The sequence below is a fragment of the Eriocheir sinensis genome, chromosome 18 (genome assembly GCF_024679095.1).
Source record: "Eriocheir sinensis breed Jianghai 21 chromosome 18, ASM2467909v1, whole genome shotgun sequence".
NCBI lineage: Eukaryota > Metazoa > Arthropoda > Malacostraca > Decapoda > Varunidae > Eriocheir > Eriocheir sinensis.
The window spans coordinates 13,483,443-13,508,073 of NC_066526.1; the positions used below are offsets into that span (position 1 = coordinate 13,483,443).

Sequence of the window (24,631 nt, forward strand, 5' to 3'; positions counted from 1 at the left end):
CAGACAAGGATCAAAACCAGGCCTGTGGATACACAGCTAGGCATGCTAACCACTACCCCATGGATGCAGGTAGTGCAACCATGAACTGACTGAATAGATATTACTCTCCTTACTTATGGAATACATGAAATTTCTTTTGGGAACCTAATTGCTATTCAAAGACAACTCCAAGTAAGTAGAAGACATAAATGACAAAGATCTTGAAAGTGCTTTGCATGGCAGGCCATTGGAACAGAGCAAGCTAATTACTTCAATATTAATAAACACAAGAAAAAAAAGTTAAACCTGGTGAGGAGGTAGAAGAAAACAGAGTCCCATTAGGTGCTTATGACTATAAATTCACCTAAAAATTATTGACCTGAAGGGCTGCCAGGCAAGAGCACCATCTCACCTTTGGCAGTCAGTCCAGAAGGCAAGATTACCAGTAAAAACCCCTTACTGAATCTTGTTGGTCATCAGAGAGGAGATTGCAAGTTAACTGATGCTTGAGAACTTTCCTGCATGTTGTATCACAGTCTACCTGTCTGTGTATCTGTCTGTTTGTATGTCTGTCTGAGTCTGTAATTCTATTTATCTCAGGGCTGTTTGATTTAAATCAAGATTTATATTATTTGATTTTTTTTTTTATTTCATTGATTTTAATCTTGATATTATTGCAGGGCAACAATACAGAATGGAAAAATAAGCAAAGAAAATACTCTCTAACTCTGATATCAATATTTTCCCTGGCAACTTCACAAATTTTCCTGAGCTGATATAGATATATATCTTCAGTCAGCCACACATGGTAGAACGTCTAGTGTCCTGGGGCAGTACAAGACACTGACCGCCTTTCTGACGGTATCTTGCTGAGGCAGAGTGATAGTTTTATAAGTATTTTACAACATGAAGCACATGTTCTTCGATGTTACCAATTTCCAAATCATGAGCCAATACATTTATAATGTGTGCAGTGCAATCATGGGTTAGCAACTTCAATATTCATTTGCTTGTTGTAATTGCTTTCGCATCTTGTTGACATTGGCTGTATTAGATGGTTGAGTCTGTTCTCATATAGGAAGTTTCTCACCCCGTGGATCTAGTGGTTAGCGTGCCTAACTTCGAATCCGCGGTCCTGGGTTCGAATCCCAACCTGGGCAGTCAGCGTGGAGCTCACCCAGCTCTTCATCTTCCCTTTCAGGCTGGTTGATAAATGGGTAACCTGGGGAAACCTGGGCAAGGTAAACTGTAGTAACCTGCATGTCACGCTGACCCTCTCTCCCGGGGTGATGGGTTCTTCCCACCAAAGGCTCAAGGGTCAATGTTACGGAGATGAGCACTGCAGCCACGCTCAGCTACAACATGTGCCCCCATCTTTACTCTTTCTGTTGGTCCCAGACAATTGGTGGAGCAGACAAATGTTTTATATAGCCACCATCTTGCTTGACTAATCCTCTCCTCCCGAACTTCACTTGATCCTCTTTTAGTCCGGGAGCCACCCTCATGGAACAGGACTTGGAAGTGACCCATCTGCTGTAAAATTTCTGACCCCAGGATCATCTTTGTTGGGGTCTGAGACATCCCAAAACAGGCTTTATCAAGTTGGATCGGATTGCATAAACTCTAGAGGGACGTTTTTTCGATGAGAGGTAGCGCCTTTCTAAAACATTCAAATTTGGGGTAGGGGAAACTCTATTTGCAATATCTCGGTTAACTGAAGGGCTATAGACCCAAATTAGGTCTTATTCTCTTTGTCTGAATGTCAGCTTTAAAGTGACACCTAGACATATTTCATCACATGATCCTGGAGGTCACCAGAGGTCAAAAGGTCGCCGAAAGTAGGTCATGCCAAAAATTCGGGGATTTTTTCAGATAAAGTCTAATATGAAATACTGAATTTTTTTTTTTCAAGAAAATCTTTGATCAAACATATTCTCTGCATCCCTCATCACATTCTGGGAAAGGGATATTTCAGTTGAACCACACAAAATGGTGCCTTGGCTACTTGATTGTCAATCGATTTTTTGGCTTACCAGGAAATCCGCTTCTTCATTGATATTTCTGGGGGAGGCTCTCAATGAGGCAGTGTTGAGTGAAGATCACATCTCATTGGGCATCTTTCCATGTTGAACAACTCTCTTGTTAGTCAGGGCCATTGCTAAGCGGGTCATGTTTTGGGGGGTCAAAGGTCAATGAGTGCAAAATACAATTATTCGACAACTAAGCTTTATTTTGATATGTTACAATTAGGTACTCTCTAGTCATCATCGTCATCGGCATCGTCGTCATCATCATCATAAGTAATTAACAGACCACATTTGTCAGGTTTCCCATTGCAAGGACAGGCGATTATGCACCCGCTGGGCAGTTTGCGGCAAGGGCAGTTTCTCTGGCATAAGGGTGTTGACTTACATTTGCAAAAGTGCAGCTTGGCTGTTTTCGGTTTCGCAGGAAGACTCTTCATGACTGGAACCAAAGCCCGCTTTCTAATTGCCGTCCGTAGTGTTCAGGGGCAGAAGGGTCGGGTTTGACAGACAAGCTTGTTTGTACAGGCTGAACTGAGCCAGACTCAGCACATGGAATCGGAAAGCATCCTCGGTTGGTGGAAGGGAGCGGATATCCTGCTTGCTGGAGGCAAACAAGTGAGCTCTCAACTCATTGAGGCTTGAAGAGCTGACAGCGGAATACAGGCGACAGAAGAACTCCCGGGCTTCATCGAAAACCTTTTCATCTACGCCACTCACATCCACTGCTCAAAATTGGCAAACGTCACCATTTTGCCAATCTGCTGTAAGGCTACCTTAGCCGCCCTCTTTTTCCCTCGTTTGTAGGGGTAGCTCACCGAGTCACAACCTGACAAAACATACGCAACAAGCAAGGTTTCTGTGATTTCCAATGAGTCCTTATCGAGGGTCCTAGCCAGTTCCTTTACCAGATCATGAATAGGCAGAAATGTGTCCAATTTCTCCACCCACAGTTGTTCAATGTTCTCTAGCCTCGGATAGTGGTATAAGCATAGCATCAGGATGTCGGTGTCAGTTGCCTGCACCACTACTCTACAACCTTCCGGGAATTTCGCCATGCGCAAAGATCCTGGTATCAGCTTCTTCGTGTGTTGGGCAGTAGAGTTCCTCTAATATGCTCACTCCATAGCTTGACACCTGTACTGTTTGAGCATCAACGGCGATGACAATGGTGATGCCATCAGGAACGGTTGACTTTGACCAGGAGTCTGACAAGTATTTCAGGAGGTTAGTTTTGTTTGATGGGTTTGACAAGAATGTCTTCCAGTCTGGGATTTTCAGAGTATCAGCAGGCACGTATTCTGATGAGGTTTTTCTAGATCCGCGTCTCTGGCGTTCATCCCCCTTTAGGCTCATAACACCAAAGTCATATCGGTCACCAACAAAATGTACTTTGTTACACCCGGCTGGCTTTCTTGCCATTAGTTTCCTTCTGTATGACTCCTGTAGTTCACCAAACGTCTCACGCCGAGGGTTTGATAACGCTGTATGAAAGCCATTGCATCAATGACGAGATCGTTGGTGATGCTTTCGGTGGGAGCTCCTTCACGGTTTCCCATTCAGAGACTTCACTCTGGATTTTGTCAAAGAAGTCAGCCTTCGTTCCCTTCCGCATGACGAAGCAATTGTTATGTCCATCGTGGTCATACAACGCAGGAGGGTACTCCAGCCATTCATGGCTGAATGCATCAATTCTACCTTCATCGCTCAAGTCCTGTGTGAAGCAAAGGGCCCTTGTGACTGCATTCTCCTCTGATATCACTGCTTTGGCATTGTCTCGTTTCTTCTTGCCCTTCTTTTGCTGGTTCGCAAAGGTTGCAATCTACGGCATGCTGATTTTCTCGGAATCACTCGTGTCGGCGGCTCTCATGGCTTCTAGTCCAAGTTTTCTCGCCTCAATCAACTTTGTTGAACCTAGAGTTTCACCTGTGGATATGTTGACTAACTTATCCTTGAGCAGGTTTGGGGAGAATGGATTTCTCATCTTCTCCTGTATGATGCGTTTGATTTTCAGCACTTGCTCATGGTCATCTTTGTTCAGCTTGTCATGATGATCTGCCTCTGGGGACGTCATGTGCACCATCTGCTTCACACTCTCAGAAACAGAAGTCATAAACGGCAATGTCTTGATGTACTTTTCTCGCGCTGATTCTGCTTGGATGATGCCCTTAAAAAGACTCGTTTTCCCCTCCTTATTGTACGTTTGTTCCAGCGCAAGATCGGTCCAAACCCCATTGAAGTCACCAGCAATCTGATGCACATTGAATTCGCCTGATTCGAACTTTTCATGGACATCTGGAGCGCTAACTGGAAGACCGCGCATGTCGTTCAGGTATATTGGCAAGCAAGACATATACTTGCCATGTCCAGATGAAACTGTGTATGGAAGCATGTTCTCCACTTCTTGCAAGTGCTGTTCCCACACACCAGCTCTTTCAGCATGGATGTACCGCTTTAGGATCAAGACCATGTCAATGTACATTCTCCACAATTGAGCTGTCAGTCCCTGAGTCTTCTCGAAATTTGCCCAGTTCACTTCTAGCGACCGCAGAACCTGCAACGTTTCATCTGAGAGCCTTACGACTTCATCTCTGTCCTTTAACTCAGTTGCATTTCGTAGTCTCTCCAACAATGAAGCCAATGAAGACAAATGTTCAACCTCACCTTCCTCTATGCACCAACTTTCAAATGCCTCCCACTTGAGCATGAACATGGCCTCACACACGAATGAGTGATAACGTACCATCTTGTAGAAGTCTTTCCCAGCCATAGTCTTACAGACTAGAAGCACATCACTTTATGAACACTCCCTCCCCGACGCCTGACGTCGTCCGCCCCCCCCCCTCCCCGACCCCACTTCTCACCCGGCCCCCTCCACACCCCACCCATGAGTGTAGTAAGTGGCCCAGTTAAGCCATAATTGGCACAAAATACTTTGATATGATAGTGTACAAAGTGTAATAAGAAAATACACCATACAATAGTCTGTACTAGTTTTTTAGATTTATAAATTCCTAATGTATTAGTTGCAAAACACATCAAAACATCTGAAATCAAAGGTTTTTCCACAGAAGGTAATTACCATACCTACATATTCATTACCAAATTTGTTATGGTCTAGTATAAAATAAAACAGTTAAGAACAATTGCCTGATTTCAGGTACCTTGTTTTGTTACCGCTAGGCCTAGGGGCCTAACCACTACTCTGCTTCCATATCAGTCCTAAGTGTAAATAGACAAGGTCCTGATAGAAAACGAACACCGTTTTGAAAGAATATATCGTCACTCTTGCAAACTATCGATATTTGTGAAAAAACAGTGACAAATAGATGAAATCTCGAATTTCACAAAATATTCATGGCATATCACGAACGATGTAATCACTCTTTTGGTCCAATGGAGACATTGTTTTTCCAAACGTTGCTTGTGGATGTTAAGAACATTATTGGACCTGAAAATCCCCAAGTTATCAAATTTAGCCATGGACATTTGACAAAATGTATGAAAAGCCCCAAATTTGGGCATGATTTGATCTGGTGACCTTCAGGGTCATGTTCCAGGGTCAGAAATTTTACAGCAGATGGGTCATTTCAAAACTGCTTTTTAGCCACTTTTCAGAGGGTGGCTCCCCGACTAGTCCGGGAGCCACCCTCATGGAACAGGACTTGGAAGTGACCCATCTGCTGTAAAATTTCTGACCCCAGGATCATCTTTGTTGGGGTCTGAGACATCCCAAAACAGGCTTTATCAAGTTGGATCGGATTGCATAAACTCTAGAGGGACGTTTTTTCGATGAGAGGTAGCGCCTTTCTAAAACATTCAAATTTGGGGTAGGGGAAACTCTATTTGCAATATCTCGGTTAACTGAAGGGCTATAGACCCAAATTAGGTCTTATTCTCTTTGTCTGAATGTCAGCTTTAAAGTGACACCTAGACATATTTCATCACATGATCCTGGAGGTCACCAGAGGTCAAAAGGTCGCCGAAAGTAGGTCATGCCAAAAATTCGGGGATTTTTTCAGATAAAGTCTAATATGAAATACTGAATTTTTTTTTTCAAGAAAATCTTTGATCAAACATATTCTCTGCATCCCTCATCACATTCTGGGAAAGGGATATTTCAGTTGAACCACACAAAATGGTGCCTTGGCTACTTGATTGTCAATCGATTTTTTGGCTTACCAGGAAATCCGCTTCTTCATTGATATTTCTGGGGGAGGCTCTCAATGAGGCAGTGTTGAGTGAAGATCACATCTCATTGGGCATCTTTCCATGTTGAACAACTCTCTTGTTAGTCAGGGCCATTGCTAAGCGGGTCATGTTTTGGGGGGTCAAAGGTCAATGAGTGCAAAATACAATTATTCGACAACTAAGCTTTATTTTGATATGTTACAATTAGGTACTCTCTAGTCATCATCGTCATCGGCATCGTCATCATCATCATAAGTAATTAACAGACCACATTTGTCAGGTTTCCCATTGCAAGGACAGGCGATTATGCACCCGCTGGGCAGTTTGCGGCAAGGGCAGTTTCTCTGGCATAAGGGTGTTGACTTACATTTGCAAAAGTGCAGCTTGGCTGTTTTCGGTTTCGCAGGAAGACTCTTCATGACTGGAACCAAAGCCCCGTTTTCTAATTGCCGTCCGTAGTGTTCAGGGGGCAGAAGGGTCGGGTTTGACAGACAAGCTTGTTTGTACAGGCTGAACTGAGCCAGACTCCGAAGCACATGGAATCGGAAAGCATCCTCGGTTGGTGGAAGGGAGCGGATATCCTGCTTGCTGGAGGCAAACAAGTGAGCTCTCAACTCATTGAGGCTTGAAGAGCTGACAGCGGAATACAGGCGACAGAAGAACTCCCGGGCTTCATCGAAAACCTTTTCATCTACGTCACTCACATCCACCGGCTCAAAATTGGCAAACGTCACCATTTTGCCAATCTGCTGTAAGGCTACCTTAGCCGCCCTCTTTTTCCCTCGTTTGTAGGGGTAGCTCACCGAGTCACAACCTGACAAAACATACGCAACAAGCAAGGTTTCTGTGATTTCCAATGAGTCCTTATCGAGGGTCCTAGCCAGTTCCTTTACCAGATCATGAATAGGCAGAAATGTGTCCAATTTCTCCACCCACATTTGTTCAATGTTCTCTAGCCTCGGGTAGTGGTATAAGCATAGCATCAGGATGTCGGTGTCAGTTGCCTGCACCACTACTCTACAACCCTCCGGGAATTTCGCCATGTGCAAAGATCCTGGTATCAGCTTCTTCGTGTGTTGGGCAGTAGAGTTCCTCTAATATGCTCACTCCATAGCTTGACACCTGTACTGTTTGAGCATCAACGGCGATGACAATGGTGATGCCATCAGGAACGGTTGACTTTGACCAGGAGTCTGACAAGTATTTCAGGAGGTTAGTTTTGTTTGATGGGTTTGACAAGAATGTCTTCCAGTCTGGGATTTTCAGAGTATCAGCAGGCACGTATTCTGATGAGGTTTTTCTAGATCCGCGTCTCTGGCGTTCATCCCCCTTTAGGCTCATAACACCAAAGTCATATCGGTCACCAACAAAATGTACTTTGTTACACCCGGCTGGCTTTCTTGCCATTAGTTTCCTTCTGTATGACTCCTGTAGTTCACCAAACGTACTCACGCCGAGGGTTTGATAACGCTGTATGAAAGCCATTGCATCAATGACGAGATCGTTGGTGATGCTTTCGGTGGAGCTCCTTCACGGTTTCCCATTCAGAGACTTCACTCTGGATTTTGTCAAAGAAGTCAGCCTTCGTTCCCTTCCGCATGACGAAGCAATTGTTATGTCCATCGTGGTCATACAACGCAGGAGGGTACTCCAGCCATTCATGGCTGAATGCATCAATTCTACCTTCATCGCTCAAGTCCTGTGTGAAGCAAAGGGCCCTTGTGACTGCATTCTCCTCTGATATCACTGCTTTGGCATTGTCTCGTTTCTTCTTGCCCTTCTTTGCTGGTTCGCAAAGGTTGCAATCCCACGGCATGCTGATTTTCTCGGAATCACTCGTCGGCTCTCATGGCTTCTAGTCCAAGTTTTCTCGCCTCAATCAACTTTGTTGAACCTAGAGTTTCACCTGTGGATATGTTGACTAACTTATCCTTGAGCAGGTTTGGGAGAATGGATTTCATCTTCCTGTATGATGCGTTTGATTTTCAGCACTTGCTCATGGTCATCTTTGTTCAGCTTGTCATGATGATCTGCCTCTGGGGACGTCATGTGCACCATCTGCTTCACACTCTCAGAAACAGAAGTCATAAACGGCAATGTCTTGATGTACTTTTCGCGCTGATTCTGCTTGGATGATGCCCTTAAAAAGACTCGTTTTCCCCTCCTTATTGTACGTTTGTTCCAGCGCAAGATCGGTCCAAACCCCATTGAAGTCACCAGCAATCTGATGCACATTGAATTCGCCTGATTCGAACTTTTCATGGACATCTGGAGCGCTAACTGGAAGACCGCGCATGTCGTTCAGGTATATTGGCAAGACATATACTTGCCATGTCCAGATGAAACTGTGTATGGAAGCATGTTCTCCACTTCTTGCAAGTGCTGTTCCCACACACCAGCTCTTTCAGCATGGATGTACCGCTTTAGGATCAAGACCATGTCAATGTACATTCTCCACAATTGAGCTGTCAGTCCCTGAGTCTTCTCGAAATTTGCCCAGTTCACTTCTAGCGACCGCAGAACCTGCAACGTTTCATCTGAGAGCCTTACGACTTCATCTCTGTCCTTTAACTCAGTTGCATTTCGTAGTCTCTCCAACAATGAAGCCAATGAAGACAAATGTTCAACCTCACCTTCCTCTATGCACCAACTTTCAAATGCCTCCCACTTGAGCATGAACATGGCCTCACACACGAATGAGTGATAACGTACCATCTTGTAGAAGTCTTTCCCAGCCATAGTCTTACAGACTAGAAGCACATCACTTTATGAACACTCCCTCCCCGACGCCTGACGTCGTCCGCCCCCCCCCCTCCCCGACCCCCATTCTCACCCGGCCCCCTCCACACCCCACCCATGACTGTAGTAAGTGGCCCAGTTAAGCCAAAATTGGCCCAAAATACTTTGATATGATAGTGTACAAATTGTAAAAAGAAAATACACCATACAATAGTCTGTACTAGTTTTCTTTAGATTGATAAATTCCTAATGTATTAGTTGCAAAAACACATCAAAACATCTGAAATCAAAGGTTTTTCCACAGAAGGTAATTACCATACCTACATATTCATTACCAAATTTGTTATGGTCTAGTATAAAATAAAACAGTTAAGAACAATTGCATGTTTTCTTGTACCTTTTTTGGTTACCGCTAGGCCTAGGGGCCTAACCAGTACTATGCTTCCATATCAGTCCTAAGTGTAAATAGACAAGGTCCTGATAGAAAACGAACACCGTTTTGAAAGAATATATCGTCACTCTTGCAAACTATCGATATTTGTGAAAAAACAGTGACAAATAGATGAAATCTCGAATTTCACAAAATATTCATGGCATATCACGTAACCGATGTAATCACTCTTTTTGGTCCAATGGAGACATTGTTTTTCCAAACGTTGCTTGTGGATGTTAAGAACATTATTGGACCTGAAAATCCCCAAGTTATCAAATTTAGCCATGGACATTTGACAAAATGTATGAAAAGCCCCAAATTTTGGGCATGACCTACTTTCGGCGACCTTTTGACCTCTGGTGACCTTCAGGGTCATGTGAAGAAATATGCCTAGGTGTCATTTTAAAGCTGACATTCAGACAAAGAGAATAAGACCTAATTTGGGTCTATAGCCCTTCAGTTAACCGAGATATTGCAAATAGAGTTTCCCCTACCCCAAATTTGAATGTTTTAGAAAGGCGCTACCTCTCATCGAAAAAACGTCCCTCTAGAGTTTATGCAATCCGATCCAACTTGATAAAGCCTGTTTTGGGATGTCTCAGACCCCAACAAAGATGATCCAGGGGTCAGAAATTTTACAGCAGATGGGTCATTTCAAAACTGCTTTTTAGCCACTTTTCAGAGGGTGGCTCCCCGACTATTTAGAGTTTCATTGGAGTCTGGGTTGATAGGCAATCATGAGGACAGCATATGAGTAGTCTTGGGCCCCTCGAAACACTCAAGTGAACTAAAGAAAAGCTATTAAAAGGGAGAAAAATCACCAACTATAGGAAGTGGCAGTAAAGGAAATATTTGAAACATATACCCCTATTTTTCAAAAAATCACTTCACATACATACATGGATCATCCACAGTCTTTTCTGATACTTTCATTTGAAGCTGCTGTCATTTTTCTTTGTGCAATTTCTGTTAGGACATGACCAAAACATGACATGATCTGGTTAGACTGTTAAGAAACAAGACAGAGTTGTGGTGTGGTGCTGGCCATTGGTGGCCAGTGGCTGGCTGGCTGCGGCTGGTCAGTCTTAGGATTGGCTCAAACAGCCAACCAGGTTACTTATGATGATGGAATATGATACAAGAATACGCCAACATGTGTTTTAAACTAATGTACAGAATATTTAGGTTTACATTCATTTAATTATTTTCATTTATAAAAAAATATAAAAAAATGATTAAAATAAAAAAATTGGATTTTTTTTTTTAATAAAAAAAATCAACAACCCTGATTTATCTATATCTGTCAGCCCATCTATCCCACTGCCTGTCTCTCACCTCATCAGTCTTGTTCCCCACCAGCATCCTGACAACATTGGTCCCGGAGTAGTGAGTGTCCATTGTTGAGCCACTCGTCCAGCCTGGCAAAGGTGCTCCTATTGGTCACGTCGTACACCAGGATCACGCCGTGCACCCCGCGGTAGTAGCTGGGGACCAGGGAGTGGAACCTCTCCTGCCCCGCTGTGTCCTGGAGGGTGGCAGAATTGTGTGAGACCAGGGAAATATTTATTTAGGTCGACAAATTCTTTGTTTTGTGTTTGTTGCTTTATGTGGACTGAATAATTACCAAATAAATTTCAAGAGCATGGTTTTCTCTGGGATCTATTTTCTGTAGCATGGGAATTAGAAAATAATACAAAAGTAGTAACAGACAGAGCCAGGAAATTAGCAAAGGTAACAAATGCTGTGGGGATTCCTGCCGATGTGTCATTTTATTCATACTGTACATGATTGTGCTCATGCAGCTTATGTATTCCAACATGTCTGTAGACAAAGCTTGACTATTTATTTCCATGCAGTTACCAATACCAGGTTAAGAACAGTTGTGTTATTTGTAACTGAATTATTTTCCAAGCTCCTGCCAGGCAGAGATTACTATCAACAAAGATATATGGAGAGAGAGAGAGATAACAAAAAAAAAAAAAAAAAAACACCCATAAGATCAGTCTTACTGTCTTGCCATCAACCGTGATTATCTTTGGCTGGCAGTCAATGGTTACGGTTGCCTTTAAGTTGTCATACCATATATCATCAATGAACTGCAGCAATATGCTGAAAAGTGGCGTGAAATGCTGTGAGCATTTTGGCACCACAACACACGAGTGTTGCACCAACTGTGCCACTAAATGAAATGGTGTTTCTTAAGGACAACAACCCCACACCTTGAACATCCTCTCCTTCCTTGTGGCCTCCACACTTGGGAGCCCTGTGGCATAAAATATTCACAACAAATTGGAGGTATATTGTCCTCCCTTCTTGAACTAATCCCCCGACTGCCTACCATCACCTAGGGTATGGTAAGCAACCCTACTATGATGTGGACTCAGCCTCACCCATTTCTTATAAAAAAAAGGTATTATCAGTACTGGCAGTAGTTCACCAGTGACGGTGAGTAAAATCACCACAGTTATATACGTACGGTTCTCATATCAATATTACCTCAGTATAGTTCCATGTCTATACTTATATCTGGGTGTGAGATTTGGTTTGAATAGCGGAGGCCCACCTTAGCTGCGCCCAATATGCCGAAATTCTACAAAGAACAAAGATCCAGATCCAAAAAAAGAATGACAGCAACCTCTGAGCGGCGTGACAACACGAGTCCTTTTCTTCTTCTTCGTGGGTGTTTTATGGGGCTAGTTAGGCTGTGGGCCCACAGCCTCTAGAGCCCCGTCAGTGGTAGTTGTTATCAGGAGTCGTTGATTGTGTTGGCCATCCTGTCACCAGGGCGGGAGTTAGATCCTGTCGAGTTGCCCCGACTTCTGCAGGAAGGTTTGCGTGCACTTGAGGGCGTGGAAGGCAGTGGTGGGGCTGAGGGCGTCGCTGCCCAGCAGGTCCTCTAGGGTTGGCCTGTGAATACGGAGACTGGTTAAGGACGCTTTGAGGGTGGTGTGGAGGGAGTGGAATCTTGGGCAGTGGAGGAGGAGGTGTTCTGGTGTGTCAGGTTGTGGAGGAGGAGGTGTTCTGGTGTGTCAGGTTGTGTGGGGCACCATGGGCAGTGTGGGTCTTGGACTATGTTCAGTCTGTGCAGGTGGGCGTTGAGGCGGGTGTGTCCAATCCTTAGACGGGTGATGGCCGTGTCCAGGGGGCGACTGGGGGAGAAGGGGCGCCAGTGCCGGGCGGGGGAGTGTCTGTAGTGGCCGAGGGTGAGCTGTCTGAGGTCTATCGTTAGTCTGGTGGTCCAGTGGCTGTTGGAGGACTGTCGGAGGTGGGTCTTGAGGTCACTGTGGTCCAGAGGGCTGTGAATTGGCTGGGGATGTGTGTGTGCCAGGTTGGCAGCTTGGTCCACCACTGTGTTGCCCACGATGCCTATGTGAGAAGGGACCCACTGAAGGTGGACCCGTCTGCCCCCGGAGGTCAGCTGTGCCAGGAGGGAGTGGATGGCAAAGCATAGTGTGTGATGTGTGTGAGGTCTGTGAGTTGAGAGGAGTTGGAGGGAAGTGAGGGAGTCAGTAAAGAGGGAGACTGATTGGTGTGGGGGAAGCGTTGTCGCTGCTGTGAGGCCTTCCCTGATGGCAAAAGCTCTGCCCCAAGGATGGTGGTGTGGGGTTGGAGTTTCCAGTTGGTGGAGGTGTGTAGGGTTGGGAGGTATATGGCCGCACTAGTGGAGGGAGGGGAGGGAATGTGGGAGCCGTCTGTGAATATGAAAAAGGTGTCCCTGTATTTGGTGGAGAGGAGAGACAGGAAGAGGGCCTTCCCCTGGTGTGGACAATCTGCTTTGGTCCATGGTGTCTGAAGGTCTAGGGAAATGAATGAAGGAAGGGGGAACCATGGACCTAGGGGAGAGAGGTGTGCAAGGGGGGAGAAGGATGGAGGGGTGACAGAGAGAGCAGTGTAGATAGAGAGGGCTCGGGTGATGAATGGCGTGTGAGCGCGGAAGGCCTGTGGGGCTGGAAGTGGGTCAGGTTGGTGTTGGGACAGGACAGTGTGAAGGGAGGAGTGAGGAGAGGATGTTATTCTGTGGAAGGTGGTGATTGTCTTAGTGTCGCGCCTGTGGTCTAGTGAGGGAAGGCCCGCCTCTGCCTGCAGGGCCAGGGTGGGAGACGACCTGAAGGCGCCTAGGGCTATCCGCAGTGCGGTGTTCTGCACCACCTGCAGCTGGTGGAGGAGCGTCGGGGAGGCTGAACCGTAGACCTCGCACCCGTAGTCTATTTTTCTACGGATGTAGGCGCGGTAGAAGTGGAGGAGCGTCGCTCTGTCGGCTCCCCACTTGACACCCGCCAGGGCCCTCATGAGGTTCAGCCGGGGCAGACAGGAGGTTCGGAGGGCACTGACGTGGCGCTTCCATGTGAGGCGAGGGCCGTCCAGCACTAGACCCAAGAATCTGTGTGTTGTGCGGAAAGGGATGACTGTGCCTGTGAGGTGTGCTTGAGGGATGGCGGGGATGCGGCGACGGGTGAAGCACATGAGGCACGACTTTGGTGCACAGAGGGTGAGGCCCCACTGAGTGCACCATTGGCTGATGGTGTCGAGCCCCCCTTGGAGGAGGGTTTGTGCCTCAGGAAGAGAAGGAGCGGAGCATAGGAGGGAAATGTCATCCGCATAGAGGAAGGTATGAGTGCCAGGAGGGGAAGGCAGGTCGGACAGAAGAATGCTGAAGAGGAGAGGGCTTAGGGGTGAGCCTTGGGGAACCCCTCTGCGGATAGGATAGGGGTGGGAGAAGGTGGTCCCGATAGAGACTGAGAAGGTGCGACACGAGAGGAAGGAGCGGACCCAGAGCAGAGGAGCGCCGAAGAGGCCCAGGGAGGAGAGTTTATAGAGGATAGCATTGTGGGAGGCAGAATCAAAGGCCCCTTCGAGATCCAAGAAGGCGGTCAGCGTGAAGCGCCCCCAGCCAAAACCCTCCTGAACATGATGGTCAAGGTCAAGGAGGGTGTCGCTGGTTCCTCGGCGGGGCCTGAAGCCAGACATGTTGGAGGGAAGGAGATGATTGTGTTCCAGCCACCAAGAAAGCCTTGTTAGCACGAGGTGTTCAAAGAGTTTGCTGATGCAGGAAAGAAGGCTGATAGGTCGGTAGGAGGAGGGTGAGGTGGGGTCCTTCCCTGGCTTTGGGAGTGGAAGGGTGATGGCGTGGCGCCACTGATGAGGGAAAGTGCCAGAAAGCCAGCTGTGGTTAAAGAGCTGAAGGAGGAAGAGGGAGTAGGCCTCTGGGAGGTGTTTGAGAAATTCATTGGGAATGTCGTCATCCCCAGTGGATTTCCCCACCAGCAGTGCAGCTATGGCTGTGGCGAGTTCGTGGATCAGAAAAGGCTGGGCGATGGGATGGATGGCGGACTGTTGGGGTAGTATGGGGGGAGGGACCGGGTCCGGGGAGCCCAGTCGTGTGCGGAAGTGTGAAGCTAGGTGTTCCACCTTCTGGGTATCCCCAGCTAGTGGAACCCCGTTGTGGTGGAGGGGGAACATGAGAGGGGCCTGGGGCCGGACCATCTTCCTGAAGAATAGCCAGGTTTTTGTGAGTGAAGTGGAGAAGTCTAGGGAGGCGCAGAAGGCGGACCAGGATGCCCTTGTGGCTGACAAGATCATGCGCTTACAGTGAGCCTCCAACTGGTGGAACCTCCGGCGCAGCTCCGGGATGGGCCTGCGGCGCCAGGCATTGAATGCCCCGCGCTTGGCCCTCACCACAGCCTTGCACTGTCTGTACCATCAAGGGGCCCGAAGAAGATGTGGGGGCTGAGAGGAACGAAAGGTGAAGCAATGGGACCCCGCTACCACCAAGGTGTCAGCTAGGGCCCCTATGGCTGTGTCAGGAGAAGGGCTGGGGGGGAGGGGTGTGGAAGAGAGGTGGTCTAGGAAGGAGTGCCAGTTGTCAGCCCTAAGGGACCATCTAGGGCGGCCTGGGGCCAGGGGGGGGCGGGTTTAGTGACGGGAAGGTAAGAATGACAGGAAGATGGTCGCTGCCGATGTGTGGCCCGGTGGTGACAGTGGTGAGGTGCAATGGACCACTACCAAGACACAGGTCAAGGGTGGAGGCCCTGGATGTGGCGGGATCAATCCGGGTGGGAAGGTCCGGGGGGGTGAGGAGAGAGAAGGAGGCACTGCCGGCGAGGAAATCCACTAAGAAGTGGCCGGAACGGTTCTGCTGAGCCGTAAAGAGGGACGGCTCCCAATGAGTGTGGTGGGCATTAAAGTCACCCATGATAAGTGCAGGGGAGGAGAGCTGATTGAAGAGGTGGCGGTATTCTAGTGTTGAGATGTCCTGACACGGGTTGTAGAGGATAAGTACGTCAAGGGGACCCGAGCTGAAGGTGACACGGACTCCCAGGAACTCCAAGTGGCCTCCCGGGTAAGGGGTGAGGGATAGCTGACAGGAGGGAAGGGGCCGCCGGACTAGCAGCAGGAGGCCTCCGCCCACCGCTCCAGTTCGGCGGTCCTGCCGATAGGGATAGTAGCCAGGGAATGACGGGGAGTAGGGTTCAGCGAGCCAGGTCTCACAGACACCAATGAGGAGAGGAGAGATGGAGGAAAGGTAAGTTTTGAATTGTGGGAGCTTGTAATAAAGGGACCTGGCATTCCAGAAAAGAAAGGGAGATGTTGGTGGAGGATTCACGTTGAAAGGGAACCAAAGAAGGAGATGAGGGAAGGAAGGGTTTTTGAGAAGCAGTCTGAGAGGGAGTGGCCGGCAGAAAGGAGAGAGCAGAAGGTCAGGATGACCGGGGCGAGGTTACAAATGATGGAGGTGAGTGAAAGGGGCGCGGTGTGCTGGGCAGCAGTGTCGGCTGAGTGAGGGGGTGGGGAGAAGGCGGGGAGTGGGCCAGCTGGGAGGTGGGAGATGGGCTGGAATGGAGGTTGGGCGTGGTGTGCCGTTAAGAGGAGTGGTGATGGGTTGTCAGGGAGGCCCTGGGGAGGTGCAAGGGGGTGGAGGGGTAAGGGGTGGAGGGGTAAGGGGTGGGCGGTATGGGTGTGCCCTTCAAGGAAGCGGGCCGGGGAGCTATCAGCAGGGCGGTCGGGAGCAGGGGCGTTGATGGCGTTGGGGAGAGGGGTGAGGACATCGCTGACCGGGCGACGGCAGGGAGAAATCAGTGGCTGCGGGGGGCGGGTGGTGGACCTAGAGTTGGGTGGGTGGGGAGAGGGCGGGGAGTGGGTGGCCCTCTGTGTGTGGGGGTGGGCAGGGTGAGGTGTTTGAGGGGGGAAGCGCGGGAGGGGATCAGTGTTGCCGAGGGGCTGTGGGGGCGGGGTGGTGGGGCGTTGTGGAGTGGGCGCGAGGGTGAGGAGACGGGGAGTGGGACGGACAATGGCTCCAGGATGGTGGGTGGAAGGGGTAGGATCCAACACTCCGGAGGCAGGTAGCAGCGGGGCTGAGGGGGGGCACAGGAGTGGTGGTCCCGGGCGAAAGGATCCAGGTTTGAGCTCCCGCATCCGCTGCCGGGACTCAAGCACCGTCAGGTCGCCGTTATTAAGGCTGCTTTGTATTTCGTCTGCTGCTGCATGAGCTGGGCAGAGTTTGGAGGTGGATGTGTGTGCACCCTGGCAGTAGAGGCAGCGAGGGTCCTTTGTGCAGTCCTTTGCAGCGTGGAAACCACTGCAGGTGCGGCACCTGACCTGGCCCCTACAGGTCCCTGTCCCATGCAGTGGTAACATTGGAGGACTGGAATGGAATGGGGCCGCACTGTATAGGCCGTACTGTCGATGGCCACGTGAGTTGGGAGAGGGCCTTGGAATTTAATATGGATCCCCAGGCCCTTGGCTCTGGCACCGTCCAGGAACTTGCCAGGAAGTCGGCATATGGCGCTTGGGAGGGATCGGGAGCCCCCCAGAACAGTCAGTTTTTCTAGGATGACACTGTCAGGCAGGGCAGTGTCGACCGGATAGATCCGGCCGTATGTATGTTTGTGGGCTGGGTCAGGGTCAATCACCCGACAGCGGACGGGCCATTTCCCCAGGGAGGTCACTGACTCTGGGGACTGGGTTAGGTTGTCGAGGTTCGCGACCTCGAAGCGTAACCCGTACCCCCCGTGTGTGATTTGCAGGGTATCCTCGATCACTTTTTTCTGGAAGATGGAGCCGTGCAGAGCACTGGCCACCTTGGACGGGTGGATGAAGCAGCGGGTGTGGTCGTAGGAGGAGAGGCATACTACTAATGGTGCCTTGCCGGCGGGATCTCGCTTGTTGGGGAAGGGGAGGGTTGGAGTGTGGTCAGGGTACTCTGGAGGGTCCCCGGGGGGAGGAGGAGGGGGGAGGGTCCCGGGGCCTAGGGCGGAGGGCAGTGTGGAGGGCAGGGCGGCGGGCGTGAGAATGGGGTCAGGAGAGGGAGGAGAACCATGATGGTGTTTGGGGTCGCTGGAGGGTACATCACCAAGTGGGGAGCGAGGCCGTTTGGAGGAGGAGGTGGCGGAGTCCATCTGTTCCATGTCGGGTGAAGGTGGGGGCCTGGAGACGTCGTGGGAGGTCTCAAGCTGGGGAGGTTGGTGGGCGGAGGCGGCCTCGCGGCCTCCTCCCGGATCTGACGACATCCAGGGGTAGTCTGGGGTGTCGTGCAGAGCTTGGGGTTGTTTGGGGAAGCACTGTGGGTCGGGGCCCGAGGTGAGAGTGGTAAAGCTGCAGACTGGGAACAAGGGACCTTGTTCCAAGATGGCTGCCCGTTATCCAGCACGAGTCCTCGAAACGTGTAAACAAACCGCGCCAAGGACTGTGTTACACGAGCCTAAAGGAACCCGTTTCACTCACTCACTCACTCACTCATGATTGATTGATAGTTTATTGTTGCAGGTAAACAACAACGGGTTCTAGAAGCCTTTTTTAGAAAAAAAAGGGAAAAGCAGTGGACCTCAACCACCCAATAATAGACAAGAGGAAGCAAAGGGGAGGCCGCTGCAAAGGCTACCTTCCCGACCTTCAGCTGAACTGAGGAAGATAAGTATACTATATCTATTTCTAGGCCGCCTTGATTTCTGCCCCCGTACTTATTACTTGGAGTTAATTATTTTTTTACATCAAAGGACACAGCTCAAGGGCAACAAAAAGAGTACAAAAAAAGCCCGCTACTATTCAATTGATGGTTTAAGTTGTGTGTGTTATCCCTCTCCTAGGGCCGCTTTCACAGTCACTTTGTTTGTTTTGATCGCTACCAATGGCGGCGATCGCCGCTATAGAATTTCCACTTAAAACTGGCCGATGGGGTAGTGGCGGCTGCGAGGTTAACCTAGCCCCGCACCTTGCCACACACTCTCAACACTTCTCGCTTCCTCTGCAGCCACCACTACCCCATAGGCCAGTTTCACGTGAAAAAACTATAGCGTTGATCGGCGCCATTGGTAACGGTCAAAACAAACAAAACGACTGTGAAAGCGGCCCTAGCCTTCTTTCTCTCCTTTTTCCTTCCTTCTCAGAGACACGCCAGTCCTCGTCGACAGACCGACTCGGTCGGCTAGATTTCGATCGCCGATTGAGTCGGTCTGTCGGCACCCTGCTACGGGCCGCCATTAGGCTAAGCCCGTGCTCCCCCTTCTTTGGCCATACCTTCTTGGTGTGTGTGTATGTGTGTGTGTTATCCCTCGACTAGCCATGCTTTCTCTCCCTTTTCCTCCCTCCTTTGGATATATCTTCTCATCTATATATAAGGTCCCTCTTGTTTACCATGCATTGTCTCCTCCCTCGATCAATCTTATCTCCACCACTTCAGTTCCTTATATACCCATCGTACCCTTTCCTACATTCTTCCCTTATTTATACCCATCCAGCCATGACCTTCGAACCCCGTATTATTGCGTCTCGATCCCTTACTATACCTTTTAAAATGTTCCCTTAGCTAATAGGTGAGGGACGTAAGATCTTTAAAATAATAGGAGTTTCTTTAGAATTTTAGCGGTGGGAGTGGCGAATGGCCGTGAATACGTGTACAGGACGTGTACCAAACTACATGACGAATTTTTACTGTAATTTGGTGTTGGCCTAGGCCGGTGCTGATATGATGCTTACTTCTGTGCGAAAAAAGCTCTTTTTGAGATAAAGATTCGAATATATAAGCACTCAATGCCTATATATAGACTAATAAAAAAAACTACTATTAGCATCTTCCATTTAGCGTAACCCGTTTCTGGGTCGTGATCTGTAGAGTCCCTCATAGAGTCCCGACAACCTAAGATTTGGACGCCATTATTGGCCCTGTGTTTTCGCCGCGCTTTTCAAACACTAGCACACGGTCTCGCGGCGAAGACAGGGCCAATAATGGCGTCCAAATCTTAGGCTGTCGGGACTCTATCTATCAAGGGACTCTACAGATCATGACCCAGAAACGGGTTACGCTAAATGGAAGAGGCTATATATACGTTCGTTACAGGCCCTTAAACTCACGCGCGACTTTAACTTCAAATAATTTCACTTACCTTGACTTTCCGACGGACCGCTCGCCAATCATGAGGATCTTGAGCGTGGTTAGTATATCTTGAGCTGCCATTTCTCAAACTGTGATGAATGGCGAACACCAACACTTATGCCCGGGCAGGGAGTGGCAGGACTTTAATTAAAATGGCACCACCGCCCGGGGGTTGCCTTGTAGTGGGTAGCGGGGCACCCAGCAAGTGTTGTGATGGTGCCAATTCTTCGCCTAGCCCACGACGGTCCAAAAATCTTCAACGCACTACCAAAAGAGGTACGGGAAATTACAGGCTGCCCAGTGGACAGGTTCAAAGCTGCACTGGACAGGTTCCTTAGGGCAGTGCCTGATGAACCACCGGCCAGTGCCAGGCTATACAGCAGTCTGCAGAGCAGCCTCAAATTCCATACCGGACTAAGTGCGGCTGAAGAAGCAAGACGCCAGCAACTTCCAAAACAGCGGTGGACCACCACGACTGTGATCGAGGCACAAGACCTCTAGACACAACTAAGTAAGCGGTACCAGTACCGGTACTAACGGTACCAGCTGAACGGTACGGTACCGGTACCAGATTGTTCGGTACCGGTACCAGATTGCTCGGATTTATTTATTGGATTTATTGATAATTCTTCATGTCCGATTTTTTTTTTACGTTGCTAATAAATACTGTGGTAAAGATTCGTATTAGGTCCGTGCCAGTATCTCATAATCTACTTTATGAAACATCAGTATCTCTTCATATATCTTTTCTACAAACCTTCAACAGTCATGGAAACGCTTTGAAAATCCAATTCAAGGACTTTTTTTTTTACTCTTGAAAATAGGGGATAATGTTTACGAAAGCGCGTCGCCTCTGCTGGCCGCGGCGACACTGCAGCCGCCGCAGCCGCAAAATAGCTCGCAGAGGGCTTAGGGTCGGGGAGCATATTTAAACTACTCCAACCGAACTTTACGACCTACTAACGGGGGGGCAGCGCCCCCCTCGACCCCCCCTTCTAACTAGGGGGCTACGCCCCCCCCTGGACCCCCCCCTCATGTATATGTGACTTACTTCAGCGAGGAGGTATTTCTCGCAACACCCGCTGCAGTGTCGCCGCGGCCAGCAGAGGAGGCGACGCGCTTTCGTAAACATTATCCCCTAATTTCAAGAGTAAAAAAAAAAGTCCTTGAATCGGATTTTCAAAGCGTTTCCATGACTGTTGAAGGTTTGTAGAAAAGATATATGAAGAGATACTGATGTTTCATAAGGTAGGTAATGAGATACTGGCACGGACCTAAAACGAATCTTAACCAATATTGTTATTGTTATTAGACTAGAGAGTTTTCTTTACAGGAAATTTATTTGGGAATTTCATCAGATGTCATTAAGATAAAAAAAATACTCCTTCGGGTACCGGTATCGGTACCGGTACTAACGGTACCTGGGGCGGTATACACAAAAGTTCTTAGCATCGCTAAGTGCACTTAACGGCAAAGAATCGTTAAGTTTTCTACTTAAAATGGCGCTGGGCCGCTTAGCGCTGAAGCTGGAGCACTTAGCGGGCGGAAAATTTAAGGCGGGGAAGGGGCTCCCTTAGCACCGTTAAAAATGCATAAGTATTGCAACATGGTGGATTACAGCGGGATGAAAGGCATCACCTCCTAATATATCTGCCTCGTCTAGACGAATTGGAGGCGTGTAATGATTTGAAACTCATCCTGAAATATCTGTGGACTGTGCTGACCGTGCTGAGATGAGTGGTTCGGCGAGGCGGACCTTGGAAACACCTACATGGCCATCACGACTGAAGTGGTGTTCGCTGACAGGTAAAATGCAGGTGCAACCTTCACAGGCTGACAGAGATTGAGTGATAACAGACACTGGAGACCCTCCAGGCGATGGCTGGTGACCGCCTGCCACCATCCACAGGCTGTCACACAAGGAGCCCTGGGAGTAACCTTGCTGGAAGCCCGCGGGTGCAGTGTGTGGCTGGCGTTATACAGCCCCAGCCATCGCCTGGAGGGCATCCAGTGTCTGTTATCACTCACCTTGGGTAGTCTGTGAAGGTCCAGTCATCACTGGTGCACGTGTATCTTACCTGTGATCAACACCGGCAGCCACAGACTCCTGCCCAAGGAACGAACACAGGTGAGCCAATATTTTACCTCGCCAGACTTATCCTTTACAATATTCAACTCTTTAAACCTAACACACCTGTTAATCTTGTGACTGACTTCAACAAACGTTTCCCACCAAACTTACCAAACCCTAAACAATACCTATTTGGGTCACTAGTGTCTGTTATTTAATTTTTACTTGACTAACCTCCCAGCAACGATAAACCAAACCTAACCTGGGTAAATTTATCATTGACATATAGTTATTTCAACTTAATCTGTTATTTAAGATAGCCAGTTTTAACCAAATCAGCAATTATTTAGAAAAGTTGATATTTTAACCTAACTTAAATGTCAGAAGTGTCCTAACAAAATTACCTTCCTTTGCTTATTTTTAGTAACCAAACCAAATCAATTTGACGCATCGGTAGCTCTTAAACAGAACTTGCTCTAGTACTCAAGCTTGCATCACTTATGACTTTTTTTCCTTTAATCCTAAATCAACTTGTTTAGAAACCTTGCTCTGACATACCTAACTTAATATAAGTTCACCTCTCCTAACTCAGATAAATTTCCGATTTGTGTTACTGACTATTTTTTAAACAAACATTTTGATTTTGGACGTAAATTTTTTACCAAACTAACTATCATTCAGAATGTTGCCTTATTTTAACTTAACAAAAAATTATAAACGTCACCTAACCTCATTGATCCTACTTAACGAACGGTAGCTATCCTTCCTGTAAAATACCTCCCAGGAATCCCTGGGTGTTGCAAAATGATACTAATACCCATGCTAGCTAGCATTGTAGTATTGTTTAATTTGTTTTGGTCATGTCTTTTTTTTCACATTTAAAATTAATTAGTTCACAGTATATTATGGCTTTTGTTATTTGCAGCTTCCTTTCTTATGAAGATCTAAAAGTGAATTTTATGATTATTCTTAGTCTTACTCCCAAATAGCTATTAAGGCCGGGTTCTAGCAGTATCATTACCATTATAATGTATAAGCGTCCAGTTCCATAATTTGATGATAAATCGTAATGTGTAATATTTTCATTTTTTTTTAAAATTTCTTTTCTATTTTTCTATCAAGAAAAATGTCAAAATTTTTATTAAAAAGACATTTTTCTCTTGATAGAAAGTTTAAAGAAAGATGAAATTTCAAAACCATATATTACACATTACGATTTATCATCAAATTATGGAACTGGACGCTTATACATTATAATGGTAATGATACTGCTAGAACCCGGCCTTAAAGTCAATCAACAATGCTAAAATCTTTTTGAACAAAAAAAATTGCAAATTGGTCCATGAGTCAAGAGTTTTGACTTCTGGACAAGTATAGATATAGATATAGGGCAGGTACCAAAGCATTTCTAATTGTAATGTATCTATTTGCAGTGATCGTGATGACATTGACAACAACGAGCAAGTCCTCCTAGACCTAGAGTGACCTCAAGCTGGTATTCGCCACATAACATTATTGTTTAATCATTTAGTTTTTATCATCCAGCATCAAGCAATCATTCCCATGCAAGAATATAATGCACAATATAAGCAACTTCAATTGCTAGAAAATAAGACAATGTTGCCAGCCCATATAGTGTGCACTGTGCAGTAAATAACTCATGTAGATAATGCCTGTTATTCTATCACATAGCTACTTATGTCGATGCAATGTCTTTTAGTTCTTGCTTCGGGTATATTAATTACTAATCCATTCTTATTTCTCCGACGGCCATTTCCCGTGTCGATACATCAATCAGTTCAGTACTTTTATTTTCTTAGCTTGTGTTTTGCAATTCTTTGCCAATTAAATCACTGGACACATCTTAATAAATATCACAGATTTAATTATCATATATCAGTCCCATAAGTTTATTTCAGATGCTCTTAAAACAACATCTGTCCATTCATAGTCCAACTTAACCTGGTAGCAGCAACGGGCCAAATTTGTGGCTTTACCGTGTACCAGCGACGGGCCACATTTTTGTCATGATATAAACCCCCAAAAATAGATGATGCATCAACTGATCACAAATGTGTTGATATATATTATGAAATGGTTTGTGAGTGATGATTTTTCTCATTCTTCTCGCAGGGGCCTTTAAGAAACATGATCCCTGCAGCTACCAGGTTAACCTCTTTTAGTATAGTACACTAATCAAGAAAAACATCCAGAGATATATATATATATATATATATATATATATATATATATATATATATATATATATATATATATATATATATATATATATATATATATATATATTTTATGTTGTTTATTTGAACTTGTACTCATATTTCAGGGCCAAACATGATGTGGAAGAAGAAATCAGTTGTCTCCATCAGTCGGGTTTGTGCCATGGCAGCTTTCTCCAGCTGTCCGGCAGAGGTCCAGTCCATGCCATGGAGAAATTCAGCCCCCAACAATGAGATGGCATGCCAGAGATGGATCCGCAGCTTCTCCTCCAATCAGTCAATCCTTGCAATGCCCTTTCTCTTTTCTCTTCTTCTGTACCACCATGCTTACACATAACTGATCCAAGGTACTTAAACTCGTTAACCTCCTCCATTTCTTCACTATTCAAAATTATTTGGCATTCTTTTTCACATTCAATGCCCACTCTATATGGGCATACAAAATCTACAACCTCCCTTCTACTCCGCTCACAAACCATCACTTTTGTTGACATTTGCTTTCAACTTTCCCCTTTTACATACACTATCAAAAACACTGACCGAATTTTGAAAGTCACTTTCATTTTCTGCATTGAGCACTGTGTCATC

The 24,631-nt window shown here is 47.0% G+C and overlaps 1 long non-coding RNA gene and 1 pseudogene across 1 annotated transcript; one reads left to right on the forward strand and one right to left on the reverse strand.

Annotated features, from left to right (window-relative positions):
- LOC127000332 (ras-related protein Rab-18-like) overlaps positions 1-24,631 on the reverse strand; it is a 55,520-nt pseudogene that overhangs the window by 2,749 nt on the left and 28,140 nt on the right.
- On the forward strand, positions 21,719-24,445 carry LOC127000333 (uncharacterized). Its single transcript, XR_007753918.1, has 3 exons — positions 21,719-21,863; positions 23,240-23,301; positions 24,151-24,445. It is a non-coding gene; the product is annotated as an uncharacterized LOC127000333 (long non-coding RNA).